This window comes from Rattus norvegicus, chromosome 8 (genome assembly GCF_021556685.1).
Source record: "Rattus norvegicus strain SHRSP/BbbUtx chromosome 8, alternate assembly SHRSP_T2T, whole genome shotgun sequence".
NCBI lineage: Eukaryota > Metazoa > Chordata > Mammalia > Rodentia > Muridae > Rattus > Rattus norvegicus.
This window is the reverse complement of record NC_141541.1, coordinates 107,780,639-107,791,311: the sequence shown is the minus strand read 5'-3', so window position 1 is coordinate 107,791,311 and position 10,673 is coordinate 107,780,639. Positions and strand designations below refer to the sequence as shown.

Here is a 10,673-nt window from a genome sequence, read left to right as displayed (position 1 = left end):
CACGTGACTGCATGCACAGGTACACACTTATGTACACCACCCACATAAAGAATAAGTGGTGGGAGTGTAGTATGCTGTGGCTGCTTTGGGAACAGATATATCCCCCCAAAGAGGTGCCCAACTGTCCTGGCAATTCCACTGGAGGTGTTTGTATCCAAGAGAAATCAACGTATTTACATAAAGACTGGTAACATTCTAGCCACTTTATTTACAACACGCGAAAGAGGAAACGCAGATAACCATCGATCGATGAATGGCTAAACCAATGCTTCATATGCACAAAGTGGGAGATGAGTCTGTCTGAGGCATCACTGCATGGAACCGCATGCATCCAGTGTGCAAACGCTGTGGAAGAAGCCAGTCACAGAGACCACATGTTGTATGACTCCATTTATAGAAAATGTTCTGAATAGGCAAATCTACCAAGGCTGAAAAGCAGATTAGAGGTTTCCAGAGGCTGGGAGGAGGGAAGACTGGGGAAAGGTTAACCACAGAGATTTTTTTATTTATTGGGGAAGGGAGTAGTGACCAAAATGTTCTGGAATTAGAGAAATAACTGTGGTTGCACAACTTTGTTATACCAAAACCCCACTGAACCGTACGCCTTTAAAAACATATATTCAGCGTTATATGATCATATCTCAAGTCTTGTAAAAGGGAAAGCCAGGGTGAGGGGATGACTCCAAACGAGTGGAACAGCTAAACGGTGTGTGACCGTCACCGCCTCCTGTCCAGGTCACTAGCCAATTCGCACTAATTTTGAGGCCTGAAGCCTCGCACCTAGCTAACGCCAGCAGCAGGCCCTCGGAAACCTGGGATTCTGGGGACGTGGTTGAAGCGACAGGAGTCTTCGAGGACTGGGAAGGCGTTCGCTGGTCCCGCAGGTCCCGAAGTTGGCAGCCCAAGGCAGAGAGTTAAAGATTGAAGCTCCGGCTCTTTTAAAGCCGCCCGGGGCGAATTCCGATTAGGTGTCCCAGGCTCATCAGCGGCTCGCGGGCTGTAGGTCCCTGCGGTGAGTGCTTGCAGGCGAGGGACCCTTGCCCTGTGCCAGCTCTTCCAGGGCCCACAGTGTTTGGGTGGTCGTCGCAGCCACTCGGAAAGTGCCCGAGGTGCGAGGTGCGCGGTCGCTTTAAGGCGGCAGTGGGGCGGGGACGGCGGCGGCGGCCCCGCTGGCTGGCGCGGAGCCGTCAGTCGGCAGCGCGGGGCCCGGCGGGCGCGGGCGAGGCGCTCCCTCCTCCCCGTGCGAGCGAGGAGGCGGTGGCCGAGGGTGGGAACCCAGCCCCGGCGGGAGCGCGCCGAGAGCCACCCGGCAGCCCTGCGCTTTGTTCCGTTCCGGGGCTGGAGGTGTGGCCGGCGTTGTGGCCCGTTCCGCGCTGGTCCTGCTGCGCTACGCTGCACCCGGCTGCACCCGGGCGGCGGCGGGCTCCGGCTGTGCGTGGCCTCTGTCCCTACCACCCGCTCTGGCGTAACGGTGTGCAGCGGAGAAGTCGCTCGTCACTCCGACCCAAGTAGGAGGGCCTGGCCGGCGCTCAGACAGACTCCTTTGATTGTAGTCATCCTGGGGTAAGGACTCGGCAGGGAGATGGGCTGCGGGGTCGGGTAGGGGCTCTCCCGGCTTAAAATGGCGTAAACCAGGGTAAGGATCCGCGGAGGGATGGCACATTCATGGGGATAATAAAAAACTGTTGTTTTATAAACAACTCTTTACTGCGCCCCGGGTTCGGGTTGCTGGGGCTGGCTCTCTGGTCACAACTGGGGCCTGCACTCACTCATTAAACTGATGTGGGCCCAGTTTTCTTCGTGTGTCAGGCTCAATGCCAAATCCTGTTCTGCTCGGAAAGCAGGGGCACAAACTGAGTGACAGTTCAAGGTGGTCAGTGGGAGAGCTTAAGAGCTTCTACTCCAGGGTTAGGTCAGGGACGGCTGTTCAGAAGAGCAGATGTGGTCATCTGAGTGGGCCCTTGACATCACATTAGAACCCCCTGCAGAGCTGAGGTGGCTTGGGGACAAAGTGCATTCTGGAGAATAGGACAAAGACAGTGTCACCTGAACTCTGACCTGAGCGCTGGGGCCTGCTCCTGGTGGTGGGGAGTCTTCTTGGGTTACAATGGTTTTTGATTCTCTGGACCAAATTAGAGTCTGATGACGCTCAGAAATGGGGCCTCCAGAGGTCCGCCTGGCTGAGGAGTGAGCAGAGAAGACTTAGAAGCAGAGTACCAAGCCCTCACACTCGCCCATATTCGGACAGGACACCTCCAGAAAGATGCTATTGCTATGGTGTCCAGAAATAGGAAGGTAACCTACCAGAACTGTGCCTAAGCCTGTGCTTTTGACCATGTGTCTATTCTGGCCTGTTGTGAGCGAGGCTCTAAGATGCTGGGGGTGCGAGGCTTGTGTGGGCTGTGTTGTGCATTTACAGCGTACCAGTCCGCACGCACGTTCTGCAGGGGTGGGTTGAAATGTGAGGTGGCAGCTAATAACTGACGCACGTCAGGGCTTAGCTATGAACAAAGCACTTTCACTGAGGCAGTTCATAGAGTTTCCCCTGCCCCTTTTCCCTGAGCAGAAATTTGAGCTGCTAACATTCCGTAAACCTCCTTATTTCCTGTAAATTGCATGTCCCTGCTGACTGGGGCTGAAAATGTTTCAGGCCCTGGTGTTTACTCATGGGTCTGCTCATACTACCCAGCAGGCAGTTAGCATCCCTGTCTGTGTTTCATGGCATGGTTTGGCCTTTCTCTGCCGGGGGATGGGAGGTGAGGGGCTCTGTTGCAGTGGGATTCAAGGTTGGTCTCTGTAGTGGGAGGTTAAGCAAGTCCAGTGCTCTGTTGGGAACTGCCACCCACCCCCCAGATGTGACCTTGACATTTCCTTATGGAGAGGAGAGGCCCTCCGAGGAGGCAGGTGACTGACTACCCCCTAGAGCAGTCGGCCTTGCTCCTGCCTAAAGCAATTTCCAACGCCTTGGCTGGCCTGGAACTTACTGTGTAGACCAGGCTGGTCTGGCACTCATAGAGATCCTCTGACCTCTGCCTCTTGGGTGCTGGGATTAGAGACACATAGCTATTCTTGGCTGCGTTTGTAAGATTGTTTTTGTTTGTTTGTTTTGTTTTGGTGACAAACAGAACTTTTATTTATTTCTAGTTTTAGGCCCAGATATTTCATACCCTTTTATAAGGTGGCAAGTCGCTTTCCCCCTGAGCTTGGTCCCTGAGCTCCAGCGATCATCATTCAGAACCAGGGAGGATGGTAATGGATTGAGCCCTTTGAGTGACAAGTCCTAACATCACATGTTTGCCAGCCTCTGGATCTACTCGGTTCTCAGAAAACTGGGATCTCTATTCTATACTGGACACGTGTTATTATCACAGTAATCCTGTCTACCAGTGAAATGCCCCAGACAGTGCGCCTCCCTGGAGGTACCAGAAAACATATTAGGTTCATGTGCAAAGCTGGAATGCTCACTAGTATCTAAAGGGTACGAGTGCAGGCAAAAGCCAGCAATGAGGCATCCAGACCTTTATGGAGAGATGGGGAAACTGGAGGAGCTGGGTTTGAGCATTTTGCAGTTTGGAGCGCGTACCAGGTGCCCATGATACAGATGCTGAGATACGCTTTGTCCGTAGACTCTGAAGCCTTACCCTTAGAGCTTAATACGATGCTTCTAGGCCCTGTGGTCTAAATCTGCAGGGATGCATTGGGCTGCAAGTAGCAAAACACAAGTAAGGATAGGCTAGGCACAGCTCAGATCTCCCAGAGGCTCGCTTGGCTCTTGGGAGAGCCTTGTACCCTTCCAGTCAGTTATTATGTGGGTAGTCAAGAAGGATGAGGCTTGCAGTTTAGACTCACGGTTTTCATGATCTTGAGAAGCCGCTGTTTACGTGTACGAGAACATCAGAGAATGTTGTTCGATGTGCAGAGTCAAGCGTGAGTGTTGGTTACTTCTCTTGTCACCATGGCAGGAGACTGGAAAAAGACTGGAAAAGGAGACTTAAGGAAGGGTTCATGCTGACTGATGGACAGTTTGAGGGTTCAGCCCCTCCTGACAGAGAAGGCAAGGTGATGAGGGTGGTTCTAGCTGGGACAGGGAGAATAAGAGTTGGCTGGTCATGCTGCATCCGTAGGTAGAGAGCAGGAGAGATGAATGCTGGCTTTCTACGTGCTTCCTCCTTATTTAGTTCAGGGGCACCAGCTCATTCTGATGCCTGTATTCCCTCCTATATTAAACATCTCTAGAAACACCCTCATAGACATGCCTGGGAGGCGGGGTTAGATTTTTAGATGATTCTAAATCTCATCCAGGTAATAAGATTAGCAGTCATAGCATATAACTGGGGGCAGTTACGAATCTCAGAAAACGAGCCACGGGTTGGCCACCCCTGGTCTAATGCCCATTGTTTCAGCAATGGTGTTTGGAGACTTGTTGTGTGTCCCTTTGTCACAGCTGGGTACTATTCATCTCTAGAGCATCCTGAAGGGACAGAGACAGAATCCAGAATCTACAGCGGCTGGGATACTGCCCTCAGGCTGAGGTAAGGTCTGTGCTTTTGTGCTCTCAACCTGCAGCCTTCCTTGGGAGGGTCTGAGACAGGAGCTGTGTCCTGGATGCAGGGCCAGGGGTCAGGCTGGAGTCCATACTAGCGGCTACGCAGGTCTCAGTGGCATCTTTTGTTCTATAGGTCCTTGATAGCGTCACCTCATCAGCCCTGCTTAATCTGCCTTCCACACCTCCGGACTCCCCTGTAAACCTTTGTAGCTGACTTGTGTGCTCCAAGAGTTTTCTTCAGGCATTTCTCCCATGGGAGGCATGAAACCACCCCGTGAATTTAGCCTGTTGTTTTTCTTTAATATGCCCGGCAGCTTCATTAGATGGGCTTGAGGATGGCCAGATGGCCAAATGCAAGTCTGGGTCTCCTCAGCTGCTAAGGTGACACAGTGAGTCTCAGAAGGGCTTGAGAAGTCTGCATAGCCTGGCCTGAGACTACCTCTCATCATCTGTATTTTGATCGTTCCCTTAGTAAGATTTTGAAGACCACCAAGGATGGAATTGATGCTGTAGCAAGGAGTGGTGGGCTAAAATGAGCAGCGAGGAAGCTCTGACTTCAGTCCTGGTCCTGGCCCTGTCTTGAGGGCCTGGGTGGATCCTGCATTGTGCAGTCCTAGGCTCTGTCTATGGCTTCTCTGCCCAGGGTTGTCATAGGGATTAGATGAAATACACAGATGAAATTTGCTGGGAGACCAGAAAGGCCAGGAGAAAGGGCATAATCAGTGTTGTGGCTGTCTCAGATAACAGAATCCTGACTCAGCAGGCCCCTCTAGCACATCTAACGTAGAGTAACACCCAGCAGAACCGTTCCTCATCTGAATGGGGGAGTTAACTTACGACATGGCACAGACAGACAGACTGATCTCCCATTCGGACAGTGAGTAGTTCTTACTATGCTTTACTAAAAATAAAATAAAATAAAAAATACCAGCAGTCATCATGCAAGACTTGTTTATTTCAATGGCTATCTTGCTAGATTAATGTTCCAGACAGAATTAGAGACAGGTGTGGTAATAGACGTCTGTAATCCCAGGACCTGAGGTAGAAGCAGGGATTCAACCTTATCCTAAACTACACAGTGAGTCTGAGGCCAGCCTTGGGCCACATGAGATTGACTCAGAAACTACAAAGAGGGCCAGTGGGATGGCTCAGTAGGCAAAGGGACTTGCTGCCAAGCCTGTTGGCCTAAGTTCAGTCCCTGGGACCTGCATGGTAAATGGATAGGCCTCAACTCCCGCAAAGCCTGCTCTGACTTCTGTGTGCACATACCCAGAAACAAACATGCAAAGGAACAAATGAAGTTTGATCAGAACAGAAAGGAAGGAAAACAATTTTTTTCTTTTCTTCCATTGGATATTTTCTTTATTTGCATTTCAAATGTTATTCCTTCTCCTGGTTTCCTCTTCTGGAACCCCCTATCCCATCCCTCCTCTCCCTGCTTCTGTGAGGGTGCTCCCCCCCACCTCCTCCTGCAAGAAAAATTTTTATTAGGGAAATACAATTTTAAAGTGAAGATTATGAATGGTCAGATATGACCTGAGTGTGAAGTTGTCCCCCTGTGTTAAGGCTAGGACGCTCTCCATAGAGGAGTTCTTCATCTGTGTCAACTTTTGCTTCCTGGACCCTTGTAGAGACAAGGTACCTACTGCCCTTCAGGGTGGGCTGCTCCACTGGGAAGTTTGCTCATTGTATCAAAGGTCTTTCCTTTCATCCCTTACCCTGACCCACACAAACCGCTCAGTTCAGTGTTTTATGGAATAGATGGGTTTTCTTTCTTCAGCCTCTCCTCGGTGGCTTGGTTTAAAGATAATCCTGTCTATGTGGCCATCTATATATCCACCCACGGATCCATCTGTCCATCTGTCTGTCTTTCTATCCATCCATCTGTCTGTCCGTCATCCACCTGCCCACTCATCTGCCTACCCATCTTCCCTTCAGCATCGACCTGGGGACTTAACCCTGTTCCGGACACTTTCTAGTGGCGACACTTGCTCATGACAGTGTCCCTGGCTCCTGTTAGCCTTTTATGGTTGTGGAAACCAGGATACTGGAAGGTTAAACCGGTCTCCGTCGTCAGGAGCTCAGAGATGCAGTGCCAGGGAGGCGTCTGCGCATGTTCCATTTCAGGCGCATGTCACTTCGGCTGCATCTGCCGAAGATGCAGACCAAACAACAGCCCCGCTCTGCTGGTGCTATGAGGTTTGATTCTACGTAGTCAACGCCATGGGGCAGGGCCTGTACGGAGAGAGGCGGGATACTTTTTACACGAAATCACCGAAAACACCACCGTAGGCAGCAGGAAACACAGAGGCGAACCTGTGGCTGATTCATAATGGGCTGGGAGGACAGACCTTCGATAACCTTGGCTCTATTACTCAGCCGCAGATAAACCCCTAAATCACTTGCTCACTTTAGAGTTTTTAATCTTGAAAAAGAAAACTATGAAGGCTAACGTAACGAACACTCTGAACCCATGACTCAGAAAGGACGGGTATGACTGTTTTATCTGTACTTGATCCTTCCCATGGTAGCACTGGACTTAAAGAGCCTGGTCATTTGGCCTGGTGAGTTTGGGCCCAGCATGAGCCTGTCGAGGGCCGTAGCTGGTTTCCATGTATTAAACGTCTCTTTGCCCTCATGTCCAGGTAAGCCACCGAAAATGCTAGTGAGTCCCCCACTGAGATGCTGAGGAAAGTGCCATCCTCCTCTGGTGGGCTTTGACTTTTCTCAAAGGTCTTTTTCAAGCCTGTCCATCTGTCTTCACAAATACCTGCCTCGATCACTGGGTTTCGGAGCAGAATTTAGTCGTTTTTAAACCATCTGTAATTTAAATGGAGACTGGAGCAGGAGGTTGGAAAAGACAGAAGAACTGTGGTTGTCCTTTTAGAACCTGATGATTTGTGAAGTCCATCTGGAACAGTCATTGTCAATGTCCATATTCTGACCTCACAGTTAGGTGCAAGCTGGGCATGGGGGTACATGCTTATAATCCTGTCACTTCAGAGGTCAAGGCAGGGGTTCAGGGTCATCCGAGTTACACAGTGAGTTCAAGGCCAGCTTGGAATACATAAAACCCTGTCTCAAAACAGAAGGATAGGGCAGGTATAGTGGCCCGCACACACCTTTAATCCCAGCACTTGGGAGGCAGAGGCAGGTGGATCTCTGAGTTCGAGGCCAGCTTGGTCCACAGAGTGAGTTACAGGACAGCCAGGACTCTGTACAAAGACCCTGTCTTAAAAAAATCCGAACCAAACCTGAAAGACCCCAGCTTAGCAGCAGTAACGCCATTTTGTAAGGCTGTACTTAAGATGACTGGTTCAGGGAAAGGTTAGAACACTGAGTACACAGCGGCTGCCAAGCAGTATGTGTTTGGTTGAAGGCCTGGCAACAGGACAACTTCGGTTGAGCACCTGACAATGAAAAAAGCCCCGAGAGAGATCCCACACCCTGGTGGGGGGCCGAGTCAGCCGTTATGTTCCAAGAAGGTAGCTAAAAAACTTGCCCCCGGGCTGAACCCTTGGGGGGCCGAGTCAGTCCTTATGTTTCAGGAAGGTAGCTAGGAAACTTGCCCCCGGGCTAAACCCTTGCCATATTAGAATTCACCAATTATATCCCTGTAACCATACATCTGCTTCTGTATGCTTGCTTCTGCTCCCCAAAATCCTATAAAAGCCCATCCTTGGTTCCGTGGGGCGCGCCAGTCCCCCGAGTGACTGAAGCGCCCGCAGGTGCCTGTGCCTGTGTATCCCGACAATAAACCAAATCCTCTTGCTGATTACATCCTGTGGTGTCTCGGTCTGGTCTTTAGAGTTGGAGGGTCTCCATCCCGAGGGAAAGTTCTCCCTGAGAGCTTTTCAAACCAACCAACCAAAAATCCCAACTCCATAAACAGACGTATAGGCCTACCTTTGAGGAGACAGACCAAGTCCAGTGGAGACGCTTTCTGATCCCTAACACTGCATGTTCTAGGTTTTCATTTAGAATGGGCCCCGGGATGGGGGATTTTGTAGGGGGTTCTCTCCTCTGCCCAGCACAGATAACTAGCTGTTCGGCTGCAGAGGGTGGACATTCCCGGTGACAACTGGAGGCAACCTCGCCTGTCTACCCACAGTCTGAATCTGCATTCAACTGGGCCTTCTGTAAGAACAGCAGAGTGCTGCTTTCTGGTAGAGCTGTTGGTGGGGACGCAGACTGTTCTGGAAGGCCTTCCCTACTGGCAGATCTTTTCAAGCGCAACACTAATGGGGGGCTGAGGTTTGAACTAGTCTTATAATATGCTCTGGGGACCTGAGGGGGTCCGCAAATCCTCAATACGATCTGTCGAAGATGAAATACGTTTTACTGAGTTGCCAGCAAGAGATCAGCCTTGCTGGATTCTCTTCTGTCTGATGGAGGTGTTACAAAAGTCACCAAGGCTGAAAGGACCTAGAGGTCGTCTTTTATACAGGTGGCACCAGCAAAAGCAGTTGCATATGCTCTAGAACTAAGTTCTATTTGATTACACAGAAATATATGAATGTGCTGTGTTACAGACTTAATTTCTAAAGAAAAGTTTGGCTTTACAAGAACCTGGACGGTGTGTTGGGCTGCCCACGGTATATACCGACACTGAGATTAGAATCGTTGGTACTTATGTGGAGCTGGACACAGACTGGGAGGATCACCAGCAATTGAGAGGGAACTTGGGCCACCCAGCTCTTTAAGAGGAACCTGGGGATAGACTCCTGCCTCCCCAAAGTGTTACATGTTTACATTCATTTCAAAAGAATCACTTTCAAGTTATCTACTGTTCTTCTTCCTTTCATCCTTTAGAATCCCAGCATACTTTCTGGAAAACTGCCCCTCTTCTGTAGATAACCCCAAATTCACCTCTCTGTGTTTTAATTAGCGACTGTGGAAACCAGAGCTTCAGTGGAGAGACCCAGAGCAATGCATCTTTCTCAGCCAGTACCACCTCCTCAGGAATCACTCCCACAGCCCAAAATAGCCTGTGGTGTGCTCTCTCAAAGCCTGCTTTATTGGAGAGGAGGGAAGAAGGGTGGAGGCGATGTCCCAATGCCTAGGGGACATATATATATATATATATATATATATATATATATATATATATATTTTGAAAATGCGTATAGGATGTGTCTCCTCAGCCATCCTTCCACACCCACATTCTTCAGGTTGGGGTTCTTGGCAGAGGGTGGGAAGGTCAGGCACTGCACACACCAAGCCCTTTTCCTGCTGAGGAAATCGGTTTCTCCAAAGGTCAGGTACCCTCTTGGCATTTAAGGCCAGATGGCCTCCCAGCTCCTGTCCTCTCCACCCATTGACCCACGCTCCACCCTCCCTCCATGGATGGTGGCCGAGTCCACTTATCTGGGACTGGGTGGGTGTTTCCTGCATGTTTAACATTTTATGGAGGAAATAAAAATAAAGAACAAAGCTTTTGTCTTACTCGTGGACTCCAACTGGGGATGGCTGGAAGGATGGTAAGGGGTGCAGGGACTGGCCACTTGGCACCTTAACAAAATAACCATTCTAATAGGGCAAGCGTTCAGAGGCACTGTTCTATTTAGGGTTGGTGTGGGCGAATAGGAAGGATGGGCAGAGAGTTTGGAGAAAGCCTTGGAGTGGGCGGAATGTCATAGGACAGGGTGGAGTGGCTCTGCCCCAGGCTGGGTCTCCATCAGTGTCAGACAGGGGCCTGGGCCACCCAGTTAGGCTTCAGAGCAGGCAACCTGCCCTTAGGGACTGTCTGGCTTGTCTTTCTTGGAAGAAGCCTCTGCTCTCATTTCTGCCTACTCTCTGTTGTCTATGCGATCTGAAGTGAGTTCTCTATTCCTGTGAGCCTTCCACATGTATAATAGAAGAGCTGCCCCCATCCCTTTCCTTTCTAATCCAGTTTCCCTGGGGTGGGACCTCAATTTCCCATGTGTTGGGGGAGGCGGGCACCCAGCACTTCTCAGGTCTTCCTAAGGAAGTTACTAGAGTTCTCCAAGGGTAGCATTTTTTAAAAATTACCTAAGCATCAGTGAAAAAGACCAAAAGCAAACAAACCCATATCCACAGTATTTCTGAATATTGGAGGCTGAGGACCATGCCTAGTGACTGTCTGAATTCCAGGGCCAGCTACCTG

At 50.3% G+C, this 10,673-nt stretch overlaps 1 protein-coding gene across 6 annotated transcripts in view; it reads left to right on the top strand.

The window, feature by feature from the left end:
* The first annotated feature begins 636 nt into the window (after window positions 1-636).
* The window catches only part of Mras (muscle RAS oncogene homolog), a 53,684-nt gene continuing 43,647 nt past the window's right edge, over window positions 637-10,673 (top strand). Inside the window, exons 1-2 of one of the 6 annotated variants that reach the window (XM_087560551.1) lie at window positions 637-1,012; window positions 4,466-4,532. The gene's annotated coding sequence lies outside the window, so the exon portion shown is untranslated. 6 annotated transcript variants of the gene reach the window in all.